Source organism: Leopardus geoffroyi, chromosome E3 (assembly GCF_018350155.1).
Source record: "Leopardus geoffroyi isolate Oge1 chromosome E3, O.geoffroyi_Oge1_pat1.0, whole genome shotgun sequence".
NCBI lineage: Eukaryota > Metazoa > Chordata > Mammalia > Carnivora > Felidae > Leopardus > Leopardus geoffroyi.
The window spans coordinates 20,331,481-20,351,705 of NC_059340.1; the positions used below are offsets into that span (position 1 = coordinate 20,331,481).

General features: G+C 52.6%; 1 long non-coding RNA gene across 1 annotated transcript; it reads left to right on the forward strand.

Annotated features, from left to right (window-relative positions):
- Positions 1-421: 421 nt before the first annotated feature.
- LOC123588794 lies at positions 422-2,506 on the forward strand. The gene is made up of 2 exons (XR_006708008.1): positions 422-561; positions 1,913-2,506. It is a non-coding gene; the product is annotated as an uncharacterized LOC123588794 (long non-coding RNA).
- The last annotated feature ends 17,719 nt before the right edge of the window (positions 2,507-20,225 follow it).

Consider the following 20,225-nt stretch of genomic DNA (forward strand, 5'->3'; position numbering starts at 1 on the left):
CACAGCAGCCAGCGTGATCAGAAAGTGTCGGCCCGGCTGTTCTCCCGCTCACCCCCTCTGAGAGGGGCTTCTACCTATCGCCGAGGCCGGCCGCTGGGCTCCTGCGCACGGGTCTGGCCCCTCTGCCCTCCGTCGCCACGCTGGGCCACACGGGCCTCCTCGCTTCCTTGGAACATCACTTGGGAGACTTTGCACTTGGCTCTTTCCTCTTCCGCGATTGGTTCCAAGCTGGCTCCTGTATCTTGCAGGTGTCAATCAAACGTCACCTCCTCAGAGAGGCCTCCCCTGACCACCCCATCTAATCCAGTAACCAAGGCCATGCTCCCCCCCCGCGCCCCCCCCAGCAGGAGGAGTGGCCTGAATTCCAGGTGTGGCTGCCCCGTCCCCTCCCCCACCTCTTCCCCGCTGCTTTCCTACGCGAAGCAGCCTCGCATTTTGATACATGACTTTTATCTTTTTTGTTGTTCCTCCTTCCTCCAGTTCTCCCTTTTCCTTCTCATCAAAGCAGGCAGCTGTTGCCTCAGGGGAGAAATAGAACAGAAGGGGAGCAAGCACTAGCTCGTAAGTCTTCTTGGCTTTTCTTCTCTTTCAGGAGAACTTTTAGAAAAGCTGCGGGGGATTTGAGGCACCGGAAACATCTTGCAGCCAGAGTGGGGACCCTGGGGCTCCCTCCGCAGACTGGAGACGCTTCATCGGGTTGGGGCAGGGGAGGGGCAGGGGAAGGGCAGGGGAAGGGCAGGAGGGGTAGTGTTGCCAGCCCTGAGCAGTAAGTCCTGGACGTTACCTCCCGACTTCTCCCTGGGGAGGCCGCAAGGCCCTGGGGAAGAGGTTGCCTCTAAGCCCAGAGATCCCAACCCAGGCCCCCTTCAGCTGAATCCTGCCCACAGCTATGCCTGGTTTGGCTCATGTTTCTTTTTCTTTCTTTCTTTCTTTCTTTCTTTCTTTCTTTCTTTCTTTCCTTTCTTTTCTCAGTTAAGAGATTGTATATTTCAAATTTCTCTTGAAACTTCAGACCCACATTTGTCGTTTGTCTCGAAAAAGAGATCTGGCCAGCGTGGTCCCCTGTGCTCCCAGGAGGCTGCCCCCCCATGGGCCTGGCATGAACTTGCTGCCCCCCACCCCACCCCCACGCACCCCCTTCTTGCTGCCGGGTCTCAGCCAGTCCACTTGGCTCCTTTTCCTGACTAGCCTAGCCCCTGTGGGCATCTGGGTGCCGGGGCCCCGGACGATGGTGCTGGAGGCAGCTTCAGGGAAGCTTCTAGGGTCTCAAGCATGTTCTGAAGGCAACAGAGATTCCGCTTCTGAAGGGGTCACGTGAACGGGGAGAACGGGCATCTCAGGGGTAACCCACGTGGACAGATGCCCCACCCACCCCACCCACACTGACATCTTGTGGCTGCGAGGACCGAGGCCCTACCGCAGAAAGGCCTGTGCAAGTCAGGAAGGTTTGAATCTGCTTTGGTGTTGGCTCGGCACAGCCAAACAGAGGGCACGGGTCAGAGATTCAGTGGGTTAAGAAAAATTTTAAAAAACTGATGTATACCCTGAGCAACCCAATTTGTGGATGAGATGAAAGTCTGATGCCACACATTGGGGCAGGGTCCAGTTTGTCCCCCCAAGAAACAAAAATACCATTCTTAGGAGGGCTTTCTCACCTGTCAGGCAGAATAGGGGGCCCTTTATGCCCTCAAACTCCAAAGTGCGGGCCTCAGAATCATCGGGTGTTAAAACCTGTTAAAACACAGACTGCCGGGCCCAGCCTCCCAGCTTCTGATTCAGCAAGTCGAGGGTGCCCAAGAATTTGTCTTTCTAATGAGGTCCTAGATAATGCTTAGGCTGCTGGTCTGGGGACCACTCTTTGAGAAGCACCCATTTAGACAATTGTATTAATTAGTTCTCACAATCTTATTAGGTAGAATCTATCATCTCCTTTTTAAGGAAGAAAAAAAAAAAGTTCATTTGCTTTCCTACGAAGTCAAGCCCGGCCACCAGGACGTGCATCCCTAACCTTGCAGAGGTAACATATCTGAGGGGGAAGGGATGGGAAGGGTAGGGGGGAGTGCTCACACCTGACTCCTCTCTTAGGAGGAGAGAGTAAAGAGTTCAGTAGTCCCCCCGCCCCCCTTATCCGCGGTTTCGCTCTCCGCGGTTTCAGTTACCCGCGGTCAACCGCGGTCCAGACGCAGATGACCCTCCTTCTGACTTACCATCAGAAGGTCGTTCGTAGCCTAATGTTACTACGGCACAACGCCTATGTCATTCACCTCATTTCATCTCCTCATGTGGGCATTTTATCACCTCACATCATCACAAGAAGCAAAGGGTGAGTACAGGACAATCAGATATTTTGAGAAAGAGAGAGTGTGTGAGAGAGAGACCACATTCACACAACTCTTATCACAGTGTATTGTTATAATTGTTCTATTTTATTGTTAGATATTATTGTTAATCTCTTACTGTGCCTAACTTACAAATTAAGCTTTATCATAGGTACGTGTGTAGAGGAGAAAACCTTTATCATAGGTACGTGTGTATAGGGTTGGGTACTACCTGGGGTTTCAGGCATCCACGGGGGTCTGGAACATATCCCCATGGATAAGGGGGGAACTACTGTAAAACTTAACAATTATACAGTGAGCACTCTGCATTCCCCGAAGCCCTTGGCATGTATCCACCCCTCCACTCCTCACGGTACCCCACAGAAGCCCTCCTCATCACCCCCATTTTATAGATGACGAAACTGGATCCACCCTGTCCAGTCAGCAGGCTGGGGAAGAGGATGCGCTCGCTTGGGAGGCCTTTACTGGGCGGGGTCTGGAAGCGATGACGTCACCTCTGCTCGCCGTCATTGGCTGGAGCTCAGTCACATGATCACACGTGCCTGCAAGGGAAGCTGGGAGTTGTAGTCTCTCTACGCGCTCAGGGGAAACCAGAGACGGGATTTGCTCGCTGATTTTGAGGCCAGCTCCGCGTTAATGCCATTGAGGCCCCAGAAGGAGATGCTATGAACAAAGTCACACAGCGGCTGGAGGGACAGTGGGTGGAGGTGGGGTCTGGAGCCTGAAGATAGGTTTTAAGGCCTTGGCTGCCAGTTTTCCCTGCGTGGTATTGTGCGACTCACTTTTCTCCGAGCCTCACTGATAGGGCGATACTTATTTGCCAGCATATTTGTGTGCGTAAAATGAGATAACACGGCCACCCAGGGCGGGCCCCCTGCGTGGTAATTCGGTCGGAATCAAAACCCGTGTTGGGGGTTCTCACCCAGGACTGCACGTTTGACTCGCCCCCGGGGAGATTTTTAAAAGACCCGTCTGAATCATGCCTACAGGAGTGAGGTCAGTGCTTGGTAGTTTCTAAAAATACCCTCAGGTCATTTTCATATACAGCCAGGCTTGAGAACTACCTTCTATGATCTTGACTATCAGCCAGAATGGACCAACTAACATCTCTTACTTAAGGAGTGGAGGGATCCAAGGTCTCTAACTGGGAGAAAGCCTAGAGGGTTGGGCTGGGGTTGACCTTGACACGCTCTCTTGGGGGGGCGCTTGTGTCAAATGAGTGGGTGGGTGGGCCTGGAGCAGGATGTATTTCGTTCATATTTCCGCTGAGGAGCAGCACAGAAAAGTCCCCGTGGAACGAAGTCCTGCTCCCCCTTCCCTAGGTTTTTCTCTCCGTCATCGGCTCTGCCGAGACTGGCAGGTGCCAACACTTACAAATCGCCCTGGCCTGTGCTTCCATGTAGAACAGCAAAGTGTCATTATTTCTAGGCTTTTACCAGGTGGAACAACTTTCTGCCAGCCAAGGTGACGTGTGGCCGTTGGCATTTGAACAGGTCGCTTTGCAGGATGGGCAAGAGACAGTTAAGTGCCACCTTGGGGCTATTACTCTCAGCAGGAGGAGAGTAGCTACGTGCTTGTGGCTTTGCTTAGTCACTTGGTGTTTCCCTGGAGATGAGGGGAGAGGTTGGGGCCCACGGGGTATCTATTTATCAGAACACTCACTACATAGCAGGCACACTGTACCTACTTTACATATCGCTTCACATGGCACTTTACAAGTGTTAACTCAGTTAAGTCCCCACCACAACCCTCTAAGGTTGGCACCATTACTCTCCTTATTTTGCAAATGGGGAAACTGAGGCACAAAGCACTAAGTAAATTGCTCAGGGTCCCACAGCTGGTGAGTGGCAGAGCCGGGTTTCGGTGGACGCCCAGTGGCCAGGCTTTGGCATCTGTGCTCCTGACTGCTGTCCCGCACTTGGGGTGAACAGGGGTCTTGGTTTTCCGGGGACTGAAGTCTGTCCCAGGATGGATGAGGGGCTTTGATGACCGGGACAGTCCTGGGCAAACTGGAACAGTTGGTGATCCTGGCTGGGATTGTCCTCAAGTGTCACGGAAGATTGAAGATGGTTGATAATGAATATATATGTATATGTGTGTGTGTGTGTGTGTGTGTGTGTGTGTATCCCCCCCCCCCAACCCTGGCAATAAAATATGCAAGGGCCATGTTGGATGATTAAAAGGTTTGGGGCACCTGGGTGGCTCAGTCGGTTAAGCATCCAACTTCAGCTGAGGTCGTGATCTCGCGGTTGGTGAGTTCGAGCCCCGCGTTGGGCTCTGTGCTGACAGCTCGGAGCCTGGACCCCGCCTCTGATTCTGTGTCTCCTTGTCTCTCTGCCCCTCCCCCACTTGTGCTCTGTGTCTCAAAAATAAATAAATGTAAAAAAAAAAAAAATTAAAAGGTTAAAGATGGCCCTTGCATTCTTGGAGCTGACATGCCCCCGAGGGGAGAATGACAATAAGCAATTAGACAAAGAATATACTGGATCCCTTCAGATTGTGACCATGCTTTGAAGGGCATGAGGTGACAGGGGTCTTCAGATGGGGGTTTAGGGAGGTCATTCCTGGGTAAGCAGCATTGGAAATAGCAAGATGTGGACATCAGGGGAAGAATGGTCCAGGCAGACAGGATAGCAAGTGCAAAGGCCCTGAGGTAGGAACGGGTTTGGCTAAGTGAAGGAGTGGCCGGAGCTTGAGGAAGAGTAGGGGATGAGCAGGAGGTGAACAGGAGATGAATGCGGGATGCAGCCGTGGCCATGAACCTGGATAATACGGTAAGAACAAGGCAGCCACCCCCCAAGGATGTCGAGTGGAGGAGTAACTGGCTTTGGGTTGCACTTTGCGGTAATGGCTCAGGCTGCTGTGTGGACAAAGGAGGGTGAGGGGCTGCAGGGGCCACCGGGAGGCTCTTCGGCAGGACACTCCTTGCCCCAGACCAGGCAGAGATGAAGATTGTATGGACTAGTGGGGAACAGTTGAGTCTGGGAGAAGCGGGTGGGTTTGGGAAATATTTCAGGCAGAGAGTGATGGAATCTGCTGAGGCTAAGAAGTGGTGTTGTGCAGGGGTGGGGGGGGGGAGGGTAGGGGAGGACAGGCCCCCTACTCTCGGCTGGCCAGGGGCAACAGCCCAGAGATCCACGTACCGTGTGTCTGATATTTAGAAGGCAAGTCAACACTACTTTACCACATGAAATACATTCTGCCCTCCCGTCCTGGGAGCTATTTCTTTGTAGGGACCTGGGAGGCCAAGGTTGCATTAGGGACTCTACAGCAGAATGTGGTGGCCAGGAGAGACTGGGGCAGTGTCCTCCGCAGTGTGAGCCCCCCCCCCCCCCCCCCCCCCGTCTGCATCTAGGAGCTGTCCTGGGTTCAGGAAAGGGAGACGCCTGGGTTTTTGGATGGAGCGCGTCTGAGCCCAGACCCCATCCTCCATTGTGAAACTTTTTTTTTTTCAATGTTTCCCCCTCGCAAGACTGAGTTCCTTGTCTTTTCCTCTTCTCCCTCAAGACTCTGGGTTTGCAGGTTTAACGCAGATAGGTCTTTGCTGCTGATGCTGTGACCCTGGCTCAGTATACTGAGCTGTGTATTGGGACCACCGATAACCTGCTTCCCACCTCCCCGCCACTTAGTGGATGATGAACGCATGTGAAGTGCGCGTGGCAGAGACAGCTGGGCATTCGCGAAAACCCCTGTGCTTTGCCCCCTGGGCACATGGCCTGCCTCTCCCAGCCCTGCTGGCCGTGCAATGTGGCCGCGGGACTCAGTTGTGGCTAGTGGGACGTGGCCGTATGTGACGTCATCACTTCCAAACCCGGCTGTTACGACCTCTCCCGGGAGATCCTTCTTTCCCTGCCCCTGCCTGCTGGCTGGCTGGGAGGCTCCAGCCGATGGCTCTGATACCTTAGGTCGGGGGTTGGCAAACTACAGCCTGGGAACCACATCCTGCCCATTGCTTGTTTTTGCAAGTCGAATTTTACTGCCACACAGCCACATCGATTCATTTCTGTATCATCTGTTGCTGGACGCTTGTGTTGTAACGGCAGAGTTAAGTCATTGTGACGGGCTATATGAGGCGCAAAGCCAAAACTATTTACAGTCGTGCCTTTACAGGAACGTTTGCCGACCCCTGCCCTAGAAGATGGCCGAGCCACGAGATGGGGAGAGCTTGGAGCCCCGAGTAACCACATAGAAGGAGGCACCTGGTTGCCAGGAACCTCCACGGCGGACTCTCCATGAGCAAGAAATAAAAGCTTATTGCGTAAGCTTGTGGTTTGTTTGTTGTAACAGCTGGCATTGCTTATCCTGACTAATACGAGGCTGGCTACCCTGTAAGCAAACCACAGATGATAACTTCCTCCCATTCTGCATATTTTTACACACTCTCCATAAACTACTGTGTTTGGAATAGCTCAGAAAAATGAACTGGGCTTGAGGTAGGCTCTCTCTCGCCCTCAAGCCTTTGTGCGAGTTGCTCCTAACTATTCTTCCAAGAACATTCGTCCCCCGTCTCTTCGCCCATCTGTCTCCCGCTGATCTCCCAGGCCTCAAGGTCACTGACACTGCCTTCAGGCAACCTTCCCATCCTCCTTCGTGCTGCAAGACTGGGTTAGGTCCCTCTGTAACGTGCTCAGGCTCGGCCACCCTGACTTCGAGTCCTGGCCTGCCACTTACAAAGCGTAAGACTTTGGGCAAGTTGCTTCACCTGTCCGCGTTTCCATTTCCCCATCTGTAAAATGGGAATATCATCTATCTGGTAATGTCGTTGTAGGAAGCGAGTGAACTCAAGTGCTTAGAATGACATCTGCAGGAGGCGCCTGGGTGGCTCATGCCAGTTGAGTGCCCGACTTTTGGTCTCAGCTCAGGTCTTGATCTCAGGGTTGTGAGTTCAGGCCCTGGGTTGGGCTCTGCACTGGGCATGAAGCGTACTTAAAAAAAAAAAATAACCTCTGTTGCCTGGGAAGAGCTGAACGAGTGCTAGATGATGTCACGACCACCCTCTTTGTTGCTGGTCCTACCCTAGCGTGGATCCCACGCTCCCCAGTGATAACCCAGTGATTTCCCAGTGATTTCCCAGTGGGCTGTGAGATACTCCATACACAGGAGGCTCTCGATACATGTGGTTGGGCACATGAGTGACGTGGTGGCTGGGGCTCAGTCCTCTGGGGCTTGTAGTGGGGGGGGGGGGGGCGGGGATCTCCAGACAAAGCTGCCCAGGCCATGCCTTAGAGAATATTAGGGACTAAGGTAACGCCATGTATTGAGCGAGGGCAGTGTCTGCTCAGAAGAGATGGGCTGGAAGCCCTGGAGCCCAGCTGTATCAGACAAAGCTTTTTGTCGCAAATCACCGAAGCCACTCCAAGCTTAAGTAGAATAAAAAGCGATTCAACAGATCACCACGTTTCCGGGGCACTAGCAGAAGACGTGGAAGCTGTGCATGCAAGAAAAAATCCTTACCCCCCACCCCCCGACCGCTCTGGCAGGGAGCCTACCTCCCCAGCCACCCCCAGCCCAGTTCTGAAAGCAGGACGCCTCTCCTGTCCCGTTGAGACGGGTGGGGCTGGAGAGCACACAGTGTCTGGGAGAGGGAGGCTCCGGCTGCCAGTCCCTACCCGCTGAGAATTGTGGGGACCAGGCCCTGCCACTCGTTGAACAGCACGGTGACGTCATAACGATGCCAGCCAACGTTGCCGAATCCCCAAGGGCACTGAGCGCCGGGCCGTGCGTTTCACAGCATCAACTCTATCATCCTCACGACGATCCTGGGAGGTATGTGCTCTTATGAACTTCACCATACATATGAACGGCTCAGGGCTCAGAGAGGTTAAGTGACTTATCTGAAGCCACACAGCACACTTGAGGATTCAAATTCAAGTGAACTCCAGGGCCCACATCCCTTTTTTTTTTTTTTTTTTTTGGCCAGTGGAATATTTTTGATAATATGTTTTTTTATCTTGCTATGTGCTTTTTTTTTAAAAAAATAGAAGTATAGTTGACACGGTGTTATATTAATCTCAGGGATACAGTGTAGTGATTTGACAAATATATTATAGAAGCGTAGCTACCATCTGTCACCAGGAAACTATGACAATACCGTTGACTCTACTCCCTATGCTGTGACTCTCAGCCCGGTGACTTATTCATTCCAGAACTGGAAGCCTGTATCTCCCACTCTTACTAATATTCCACTGTGCGCTCACATCCTCTTTATCCATTTGTCTATCGATGGGCATTTGGGTTGTTTCCATGTCTTACTGCAAGCCCGGATTCTTAGCCACCACATCATACGGCTGTCTTTACTCTGCTGGGAACCTGCTTGGTGGTTCGGACAACGGAGGGGAGGAGGGCATCTGTGCATCCATGAAACCTGGTCCGGGCCAATATGCCCCCTGGGAAGGGTATTTGACCGGGCAGATGTCAAGGGTGCACATTCCGGCTGAAGTGGTGGAAGGTGGAGGGGTGCCTGGAGTGGGGGACAATGAGCTCCAGTGACCAAAGGGTAAGAAATGGAACTAAGTTCCTGTTGCCAAGGCTGATGACATTAATGCTCTGGGATTCTTCTTTCCTCCCCTCGCTTCTCCATCCCTCTTTATCTTCCTTCACTTACCATTGTCACAGCCTCCATTTCCAATGTCATCCGCTGATCGCCATCCCTGTTCACTCCACTCCACCGTTATCAACACCAGCTCGCTGGCCTGATTACATCATCACATTGTGACCATCACCCAAGGCCCTACCATCGTCTCCATGCACCGATGTCACCAGAGTGCTGACACCATCACTGAACTCCCAGTGCTGCCATGTCTGCCATTACTGTGACATCGTTGTCACCACTACTGTCACCATTTTCAGTCCTACCAGTACTGTCATCGCCACCCCTATTCTGTGAGCCTGTTCATCATCATCGTTCACCACAGTCCTCATTGTCGTTACTACCCAACTGTCCTTGTCACTGTCTGGCCACCACCACCATCACCATTCTTGACCACCACCATCACCATCACCATAACTATCACCACCATCACCACCACCATCACCACCACCATCACCACCACCATCACCATCACCATAACCATCACCATAACCACCACCACCACCACCACCATCACCACCATCACCACTGCCATAACCATCACCACGACCATCACCACGACCATCACGACCACCATCATCACCATCACCATCACCATAACTATCACCACCATCACCATTACCATCACCATCACCACCACCATCACCACCACCATCACCACCACCATCACCATCACCATCACCACGACCATCACCATCACCATCACCATAACTATCACCACCATCACCATAACCATCACCATCACCACCACCATAACTATCACCACCACCACCATAACCATCACCATAACCACCACCACCACCACCACCATCACCACCACCATAACCATCACCACGACCATCACCATGACCACCATCATCACCACCACCATCACCATAACTATCACCACCATCACCATAACCATCACCATCACCACACCATCACCACCACCATCACCACCACCATCACCATCACCATCACCACGACCATCACCACCACCATCACCATCACCATCACCACCACCACCACCATCACCATAACACCACCATCACCATCATCACCATCACCATCACCAACACCATAACCATCACCATAACCACCACCACCACCACCATCACCACCACCATAACCATCACCACGACCATCACCACGACCACCATCATCACCACCACCATCACCATAACTATCACCACCATCACCATAACCATCACCATCACCACACCATCACCACCACCATCACCATCACCACAACCATCACCACCACCATCACCATAACTATCACCACCATCACCACCATCACCACCACCACCACCACCACCACCATCACCATAACTATCACCACCATCACCATCACCATAACCATCACCATCACCACACCATCACCACCACAATCACCATGACCATCACCACCACCATCACCATAACTATCACCACCATCACCATCACCACCACCACCACCACCATCATCACCATAACTATCACCACCATCACCACCATCACCATCACCATCACCATCACCAACACCACAACCATCATCATAACCATCACCACCACCATTACCACCATCACTACCGCCTTCACTGCCACCATCACCAGTATTTTCACCACCACCAATATAATTCCGTATAAGTCGCAGATATTTTATGAGTCTCTTCTGTATTTTTTTTTTTTTCAACGTTTATTTATTTTTGGGACAGAGAGAGACAGAGCATGAACGGGGGAGGGGCAGAGAGAGAGGGAGACACAGAATCGGAAACAGGCTCCAGGCTCTGAGCCATCAGCCCAGAGCCCGACGCGGGGCTCGAACTCACGGACCGCGAGATCGTGACCTGGCTGAAGTCGGACGCTTAACCAACTGCGCCACCCAGGCGCCCCAAGTCTCTTCTGTATTTTAAGCTTGTGTTAAATGCCAAGATATGAACATGATTAAGAAAAGGGCTTAATCATGGTGATTCATGATGGTGATTCATGTTCACCATCATTACCATCATCAGCTGTTCGTGGAAACTCATTAATGCCATATGAATCTCTATCCTTGCCCAAACAATTGTTTTGAACAGAACAGCATCTTGCAAAACTTGTGAGTTCATCCAATAGCAAAATGTGCCCCAGAACCCAGCTCCTCCCCTTCCCCGCCTCCCCCCGCCCGGTCTAAATGCAGGCTGCGTGTTGGCTCTGACTGGAGGTCACCAGAGGGACACCGGAGGGATCACCGGAGGGACACGTTCCCCCCCCCCCCCATCCTTACCTGGGCTTCTCCATGCCCATCTGGCCAACCTGGTGCCGGACTTCAAGGCTTCCTGGCCGCAATACAGTGTTATAATTATTATCACGTGTTAGGAGGGCTTTATAAATCTTAATTAATTGTCACTTGGCCGAGAGCAGAAGATGGGAGGAATTTGCTTCCCGTTACCAAGATTTATGAGGTCTCTGGAAGGCTTTGGGGACTGCATGGGGATTCTGAGGAAAACACTCTTTCCTTTGAACCAGGTCGCAGACAGGAAAGAGGCGCTGAAATGATGGGGCTGGCCCCAAATGACCAGTCAGAAGGAAGCTAATTTCAATTTCTCTCCAGAGCCTGTGGTTGCTGGGTTGGATATGCTTGGTGGGTTCTTCTTGGCTCTCTGTACCTTCCTCCTTCCTGCCCTGACATGGCCTCAAGGAGCCCTGCAGAGGCCGAGGGCTGGGAGAGGTCATGCCGTGTCTCATCCCCTGTGACTCTACCCATGTTGTAGTGTGAGGTAGTCCACTATCTCCTAGCTGTGTGGTCATGGGCAACGTCCTTGACTTTTTGGTGCCTTGGTTTCCCCAACTGTAAAATAGGATAGTAACACCTCTTCTGCTTGTACTCCTGCTTATACTGAGCGTACATGAGATCCCCCCCACCAAAGCCAGCGCGGCATCATTGCTCCATAGTCAAGGTCATGGTGACAGTAAGAGGACCAGCACTAACACAGATGCTACTGATTACAATAGCTGTCGGACTCAGGGGCCGAGGGTTCGATAGCCCCAGGTCCATTCTAACACACCTTGCACTTGAGTGAGTTAGAGATTGTCGCCCCACCGTTCCTGTGTTCTCAGTCAGGCAGCCACTCTCCGTGAAGGGCCTTGCCAGACTCAGTGTAGAGATTTGGGTTCAGATCCTCGTGCTGCTATTTCAGAGCTGTGTGACCTTCAGCAAGTCCCTTCACCTCTCTGTGCCTTAGACATTGTAAAATGGGGGTAATCAGGGGTGCCTGGGTGGCTCAGTTGGTTAAGTGTCCGACTTCGGCTCAGGTCGCGATCTCACTCATTGGCGAGTTCGAGCCCCACGTTGAGCTCTGTGCTGACAGCCCGGAGCCTGGAGCCTGCTTGTGATTCTGTGTCTCCCTCTCTGTCTGCCCCTCCCCTGCTCATGCTCCCTCTCTCTCTCAAAAATGAGTAAACATGAAAAAAAAATTTAAAAAGTGGGGGTAATCATAGTGACAGCCTCATCCAGCTGTGGTACTAATTAAATACTGAAGTGCGTTGGTGCAAGGTCAGTGTACAATAGATGTGTCCTGTTGGGTTATTAACTAACCAGTCAGTCAAACAATCGTATTGGGTTCCAGTAGATTCAGACGTATTGAAATATACCAGGAACACTGGTGTGTTGGTGGGTGTGGCATCCATCCATGTTTGCATGAGGACAGAGAAACTTCTAGAGAGCCAACCTCTCTGGAGCTGGAGAGAAGCAGGACTGGTTTCTGGCTGAGGCCAAAGAGGCCCCCTAGGACCCAGGATTTAAGGAAGCCCCCGCCCTTAGGTACCTGCCCTGTGCTCCCACGAGCCTGAGAGTGAGTGCCTCCTTAAATTTTGCATCCCTGAGCGCTTTGTCTCCCCTGTGTCCCAACCCGGGTGAGAAGCCAGACCCGTGATGCTGCCCCCCAGTGGTCAGAGCAGGGCCAGCACCCTGAGCGGCTTTCCTCCTAAGACCCTTGCAACACCACCAACACCAATAAAAAGAAACATTACTCGCGGGATGTCGTGGACATCTGTCACGCTCCGTGGTTTCTTTTGAACGCCTTTGGGAAGTCGTCTTCCTTAGCGGCCTTGCCTCCCCGAGAGAGAAGCCAAGAGGGCCGTTTGGCGGCCTCCTTTGCAGCCGGGGTGCAGGCCCTGCTCTCAGGGCAGCGGGAGGAAGGTTCTGGCAGGAGCGCTCGGGGTCCAGCCCTGGAGGCGTGCGTGGTAGCCGTGGGGGCTTTACGGCACTATCCTTGCTGTGTCATTCCTGGCTCTGCGGCCTCCCAGCCTGATTCTCTGGCTCCTCTGAAGACTTGGTGAAGGGAGGCTGGTGAATGCCTTCGTCCCCTACACCAGCCGCAGTGCAGCCTGTTGGCGGGAACCGAGAACCCCGACTGGCCTAGGGGATGTGGAGGCGCCTCATGGAAGTCCGGGCCAGGACAGGCCCAGAGCAGGGACGTGGAAAACCTCAACATGCTCTTTTCCTTCCAACTCTCATCTCTGTTTCTCTCTAGCCATGCCCACGCATATGGTCTCTTGGATTTTTTTTTTTGTTTGCATGGGGGCCATGGTTACGAGTTCTAGCCTTGAAACAGACCCCATGTCCCTTGGCCCCAGCACCAAATTCTTGCAAGAAATATATCTGATTGGCCCGGTTACCGTGTCCCGGAGTAGAGTTACGTTATACAAACATTCTTGCAGCGTCCCCTCCCTTTGGCAGTTCCCGGGAAAGAGAATTTGTTGTGAGCTGGACAGATGTCCCCAAGGATCTACCCCATTCAAGAACATTTCTGCGGCTGAAACCAAAGAGGCCACTCTGGTCTTTATGGAGGCCCCACCCTGTGGGTGTCTGTCTCTGTCCAGGGCTGGAGATATGGCTCTGATACAACAGTGAATTAAAAAATATGCATTTTCCTCCCCTTCTTCTCCCTCCCCCCCCCCCCAACAGAGCACACAGCGGTGACATCCGTGGATGGAAACATGGGACTCTTGAGGCCAAAGGATCTCGTAAGCGCAGGTCAATCCCAGCCACCGCGGCAAATCAGGCAAGTGCGCCCAGGGAGCTGCAGGTTACATGCTGGCTGGCCTAGGACCCCGGTGCACCTTGCTGCTTTTCTGTAGCATCCTGGGCTCTACATATACGCAAAATTGAAACTGAGAAGAAAGCCTTTGGGTCGGTTTTACAGAAGCAACGTGAAATGGGATGTTTCCTAGAATCTAGACTTCTCCCGAGGGCGAAAATCCCCTGCTTTTACGAATAAAAGGCTTAACTCACTGGGAGAGCAAAACGCAGCCACACGGGGCTGGTCCGTCCACATGCAAAGTCCACGTGCGTGTGCATGGGAGCACGCGTCCCTTGTCCTTGGCCACTGGGAATGGGAGAGCTCACAGCAGCTTCCCACAGCCTTCTGTCCTGTTCGCCGCCGCCGTCAGCCCCTCTTCTGTCTCTGGGTCTCCAAAGACACCAGACGCTTTCCCCACGTCCCTTGCAGTGACGTAAGCATGTGCCCTCCGAGCGCGACCAAAGTCACGGTGACTTCACCAGCAGACTCATGGTTGAGACGACTTGGTGTCTGGCCAAGATAGGAGATTCCCAAACATCCTCCTCTTCAAGCAAACAGTGGAGACCTTTGGGAATCAAACGACCCACATTCCAATGTGGCTTCTGCACACATTGTGTGGCCTCAGCCTGGTCCTCAGTTTCCTCATCTTGAGAGGGGAATGTTAATAATGCTGGCCTCTCAGGCTGTGGGCAGGGCTGGACCCAAGTGTAAACCCCATGAGGGTGGGAACCTTGCTGTCTCAGTCACCACCATATACCCACATTATGCTATGGGCGCACGGTGGGTGCCTAACAGATTCACACTGAGTGGATGAGGGTGCAGATCTCAGGACCGTGACGGGGCCATGAAATCTCAGCTGACAAGCTAAATGAATACCCAAGTAGGGCCCAGACCAGTGCCAGATTCCTGTGGGAGACATGGGGAGGGCGAGGGAGGGCAGGAAAGTGTTAAATGGTGGGTCTCCCGCCCCGCCCCCCCATCAGAGCAGATCGGCTTTTATCAGATTTATGCAAGAGATTCATTCCTGAAGCTATGCATTATTCAAGACTAAATTTCCCAGAGGGATGAATTTAAAGCAAGATCTGCATTATTTCAAAATCTGAGCATACGGCGAGTCTTTATTAATATTTTTAAATCGCCCGATTTCCAAGTCACATAATGCAAATTTGCATGAAATGTGACACGCCGTTTCAGGGTTCTGGGCAGGATTTGGCGGGCAGAAAGTTTTCCGAGGGTTAACAAAGTTCGTGCCCCGGCCTCCTGAATTTGTGGCCGGGGTCTGTAATCAGGGGTGAGGTTCGGTCATAATCATTTGGTATTCAAAGTAGTTAAAACACCAACATCAAGGGATAGTTTCCTTTAAGAAAAATCACAGCTGATTCAAAGTTATTCCTACGGAGCAGGGTGAGGTATTGAAAAATTAATTGCTGTCCTTTTTTCTCACTGCTTTAGACTCATCGGAAGGGCATAAAGGGATCTTTTCTCCCATTTTCCTGGGACCTTGCCGCCAAGTGCAGAGGGTTTCACCCCCGCCCTGCCCCTGCCCCGTGCAGGAAGGCTAAAGATACGGACCCTTGGGTTCTGCCCACCTGGTCTAAGGTGGGCCCAGAACTCTGCATTTTTAACAGGCGCTTCAGGGAGACTCTAATATGGTGGGAAGAACCCTGGATGTTTGAGGCTCCCTGGAGAGGAATTTAGCTGGCCCACCCGGGGGGGGGGGGGGGGGCAGAGGTGAAGGAGGCTGGTATTGGAAGGGAAGGGGACCTTTTGGCCTCAGGAACTAGGTGGGGAGATGTTGCAGTGGACCTCCAGGTGGCGGTTCCTAGCCAGGAGAGGCTCCGTGGGGTCTGTAAGGGCTGGACGCAGTTCTGCAGCCCTAGGGTGTTGTCCGCAGTGCCTCGCGGGGTGTCTGTCACCCATCCTAAAGGGCAGATGGACACTGAGGACAGGGGTGTTGGGCATGCTGGTGACGATTTCAATAGCAAACGTTCCTTAGTGCCAGGCACCGGTCTCACTTTGTTAAACCCACCAAGTCACAGGTCTTGTTAGGACCCCTTCATTTTACAGATGAGGCCACTGAGGCACAGAGAGGTTTAGCAACTTGCCCCAAGTCACACAGCCAGTGAAAGGCAGAGCTGGTATCTACATTTTAGCAGTAGGCTACCGTCTGTTCTTGGTCCCTGTGTTCCTCAGCCACAAGCAGTAACTGTGACGATGTGACCACACAAACTGGAGACTGAATCCTTTCTGATTATTTTGGACCAAACCCTGCGGGGTTTGTAAGATCCACGGAAAGGAGAAGCATCCAGAAATTGAGCACTTCGGACCTACCACCTATATTGATAATGGAGATACGATTTGATTTGGAAATGCAACGAAATGGGACCTATCTTGCACTTCAGGAGTTACAGAACAATTCATACCCGTGGCCCCAATAAGAATGAATGTCGGGGTGCCGGGGTGGCTCAGTCAGTTGAGCTTCTGGCTCTTGATTTTGGCTCAGGTCATGGTCTCAGGGATTGTGAGCCCGAGCCCCGTGTCAGGCTCTGTGCCAACAACATGGAGCCTGCTTGGGATTCTCTCTCTCTCTCTCTCTCTCTCTCTCTCTGCCTCTCCCCTGCTAATGCATGCTCTCTCTCTCTCAAAATAAATAAGCATTAAAAAAAAGAATGTCAAAGTCGCTCACTTGCATTTTATTTTTTATTTCAGAGTGAGAAAGAGAGAATGAGAGCCGGGGAGAGGGACAGAGGGAAAGAGAGAGACTCTTAAGCAGGCTTCATGCCTCAGCCTGGAGCCCAATGCAGGGCTCGATCCAACGACCCTGGGATTATGACCTGAGCCAAAGGCAAGAGCGACCTGGGCCTTGGAATCTCCAGAGACACCTGGGTGGCTCAGCGGGTTGAGCGTCCGACTTTGGCTCAGGTCTTAAAATTTTTTTTTTTTTTCCAACGTTTATTTATTTTTTTTGGGACAGAGAGAGACAGAGCATGAACGGGGGAGGGGCAGAGAGAGAGGGAAACACAGAATCGGAAACAGGCTCCAGGCTCTGAGCCATCAGGCCAGAGCCCGACGCGGGGCTCGAACCCACGGACCGCGAGATCGTGACCTGGCTGAAGTCGGACGCTTAACCGACTGCGCCACCCAGGCGCCCCTTGGCTCAGGTCTTGATGTCACCGTTGGTGGGTTCGAGCCCTGCGTTGGCCTCTGTGCTTGACGGAATCAACCAACTGAATGACCCAGGCACCCTGCTTGCATTTTTGAGATGCTTTCTTTCTTAATTTAATTTTTGGAATAAACGCCATGCTGTATAATCTAAAAAGAGATTTATATAAAAAAAAAATCAATCCTCTTCTTACCCATTGTGGTCTTTTAGATGACATTTATTTCCTTTGTCTTTTTCCAGTGGCTCTTTAGGCGAATGCAAGCACGTGTGTTTGTATGCTCCCTCCTTTATTACACAAAAGGTAGCAAACTGTATTACTGTCCTATGTCTTGTTTTTTCCACTTGCCAGTACGTTCTGGAGCTCCTTCCACATCCGTACACAGAGAGCTTCTTAATCGTGATTTATATTATTTTATGGCTGCATAGGAGGGTATGCTGGAATCTGCCGTTCTGGTTCTGGAGAGCTGATTTTTTTAAAAGAAATTTTAACATGTATGTATTTTTGAGAGACAGGGAGAGCACAAGCAGGGGAGGGGCAGAGAGACAGAGAGAGAGAGAGAGAGAGAGAGAGAGAGAGAGGCAGAATCCGAAGCAGGCTCCAGGCTCCGAGCTGTCAGCACAGAGCCTGACGTGGACCTCGAACCCACGAACGGTGAGATCATGACCCGAGCCGAAGTCGGCTGCTCAACCCGCTGAGCCGCCCAGGAGCCCCTGAAGAGCTGACCCTCAAGCTGTCAGAAATCTCGAGAGCGGGTTGGTGGCATGCTGGCAGCTTGCAGTGGCCACGGTGGAATTATTTGCTTGGCAGAAGTGGGTCGACTCCAAGGCCCAGGGCTTCCTGCTCAGACAGCCCGGGGGGCATTTATGGCCCTGCACCCCTTGCGTGGGGTCCTAAGGTTTAGCTGACCAACCTCCTATCCACGGAGCCGTGAGACGTTTCAAATATTCTGTTTTTCATAAATGGTGCTTCAGTGAGTACCTGTTGTCTGCCTCGAGAGGGAGAGAAAGGGGGCACTGTGGCAGCCGGAGGGGTGGAGACCGCCCACAGCCCCTACCCCTACCCAAGGCTCAGTGTGGCCTTGGACCAGCGTATCCAAGGGCTTATTAGAGATGCCCATTCCCAGGACCCACCCCAGAACTACCGAGTCAGGCAGGGTCTGCATTTGAAGGTGCCCCTGTGGTTCAGGTGCCCCCAGGCACCTGACAAGGTTCCCTCAACCGTCTTTCTTTCCTTTTTTCATGTTTATTTAGTTTTTTTTTTTTTTTCAACGTTTATTTATTTTTGGGACAGAGAGAGACAGAGCATGAACGGGGGAGGGGCAGAGAGAGAGGGAGACACAGAATCGGAAACAGGCTCCAGGCTCTGAGCCATCAGCCCAGAGCCCGACGCGGGGCTCGAACTCCCGGACCGCGAGATCGTGACCTGGCTAAAGTCGGACGCCCAACCGACTGCGCCACCCAGGCGCCCCATGTTTATTTAGTTTTGAGATGGAGCGTGAGCAGGGGAAGAGCAGAGAGAGTTGGGGGGCGGGGGGGGGGACAGAAGATCTGGGGCCGGCTCTGCAATGACAGCAGTGAACCCGGTGCGGGGCTCGAACCCACAAACCGTGAGATCAACGACCTGAGCTGAAGTCCCACGCTCAACCGACAGAGCCACCCAGGCGCCCCCGTTGGCAATGTTTCTAAGGCGGGGCCCGGGGCACCCGGGAGTATCACCCACTCCTTCTCGGTCTTACGCGTGGGAAGCATTTGCTGCTCTTTGTGCAAGGACTTACCCTCTGGTGACAAAAGACCCCTTAAGGGCACAGTGGTGGGCAACAAGCGTTTACCCCGGTGTTTCCGTAGAAATGGTCAGTGTGACCACCCCCCCCGCCCCCCCCCAGGCCGCCCCCAGCGAGGAACGTCCTTAAAAAGCAGGAAACCCAGGTTCCCTCTTAACCGCACCAGTCCTGGGACCAGGGCTTTCAAGAGTGAGAGCGGAGAGAAGACGGAGAGGGCGCCAGTGTGCGTGAGCTCGCGCGTGTGGCCTGGGAACACTGATGGGAGGAGGGAGGAGAAAGGGGAACATGGGGCTCCCCCTGCTGGCCGACCTGGGTAGTGACTGGAACGGGTGCCCAGGCCGGGTGGTAACAAGGGGGAAGGGAAATGATGATGACGTTGCGGGTGGGCTGCAGCTTTGGAGGAAGGAGACTGTTCTCATGCACGCACACGCATGTGCACACCCTGCTATAAGTGACCGATCTCGTTAGCTGAGGCTGTACCAGGTGGTTCTCTAGAGTGGGAGCACCCCCCCCCCGCCACCCCCAGGGGAGTGGGGGGTGGGAAGCAGAGCCGAACCCAGGCTCTCCTCAACAGTGCGTCCACCTCCACCTGGCCAGGAGGTAGGGGGTCCACGCTTCTGCAGTTAAGAGCAGCTAACACTTATTGAGAATGTATTATGTGCCAGGAGCTGCCCTCACTTCATCTGGTTTTAATCTTTACAATAGCCCTTCTGTCCGAGTGGACTAAATCCTCAGTAGGTACTACTTGAATGAACAAACAAGCCGTTTGAATGGGATATTATTGCCCTGTTAGCTTTGACATCATCTCCTGCCACTCTCTGTGCCCACTGTGTTCCTTGCTTCTCCTGACCACTCTAGGCACACCTGCCTCAGGACCTTTGCGTGTCTGTTCTCTCTGCCTGAATGCTTTTCACCCAACATCATGTGGCTGGCTCCCACCTCTCCCTCAGGCCTGTACTCCAATGGCCCCTTCTCTCTGGGGCCTTTCCTAAACACCTTAAAATTACAGTACCCTCTCCCTCCTTCCCCTATTTAATCTCCCCCAGTTGCTTACTCACAGTCTATATGCACTGCTTGCTGACTGTGTTCATTTTCTGTCTTGCCCACTAGGATATATGCTCCTTCAGGCCAGGATGTCTGTCTGCTGGCTCGCTGCTGTCCTCTGGGGTCCTGTGACCCGGCCTGGCTCAGACTAGATGCTCAGTAGATATTTACTCATTGTATGAAAGAATGAATGCGTTCTCTTTTCACAGAGGAAGAAACCACGGCTCTGAGGAAGGAGCAGATCACTGTCCAAGATCATATGGCAAATAAGTGGCAGAGGTGGGA